This window comes from Cariama cristata, unplaced genomic scaffold, assembly GCF_000690535.1.
Source record: "Cariama cristata isolate BGI_N322 unplaced genomic scaffold, ASM69053v1 scaffold38812, whole genome shotgun sequence".
NCBI lineage: Eukaryota > Metazoa > Chordata > Aves > Cariamiformes > Cariamidae > Cariama > Cariama cristata.
Window position 1 is genome coordinate 9,025 of NW_009603941.1, and position 577 is coordinate 9,601.

A 577-nucleotide genomic window follows, 5' to 3' on the forward strand; every position below is an offset into this window, starting at 1 on the left:
CGGTGCGTGGCATGCCGCGGTGGCAGGGGAGCCGCAGAGGGAGGACAGGAGGAAGGAGATGGGGACTGGGGTAAGACCACCCCTCACGTGGCAAACCTCAGCTCCTGGTGCAGACCAAGGTGTACATGGGAAGGACAGTCTCAGGAGCTGGGATTTCTAGTCTTGGTGCCAACGGGGAGAGCTCGGGGGGAGAAGGTACCAGGGGTAGAGATGCCTCTGTTGCTAGCAGCAAGCCGGGAGCATGGTCTGCTTAGACTGCCGATGGGTACGGGGAATCCATGGGCTGGGAGAGCTACTGCTATAACGTCCCCCTCCACCCAGGGACTTGGTGTCCCATGTCCAGCAGCTGGGAATCAAACCTTTACAAAGCTGCCATAATTTTTCAGTGCACCAAGAGGTGTTGCAAAGTGTCTCGGTGCTGACCCAGCTCCCCACCACAGCCCTGGCTGGGAGATGAGGCTGACCTGCTCTGAGAGGGAACTTTGCAATGCTCCTTGAACTGATCTGACTGTGCTTCATCCCTTCCCCGTCCCCAGGACTTGGAGCAGCCGCCGAACGAGGATGCCAACCTGCTGCC

At 59.3% G+C, this 577-nt stretch overlaps 1 protein-coding gene across 1 annotated transcript in view; it reads left to right on the forward strand.

Annotated features, from left to right (window-relative positions):
- LOC104157880 (TNFAIP3-interacting protein 1-like) overlaps positions 1 to 577 on the forward strand; it is a gene marked incomplete at its 3' end in the record, with an annotated part of 4,272 nt that overhangs the window by 3,478 nt on the left and 217 nt on the right. The gene's annotated exons all lie outside the window — the stretch shown is intronic.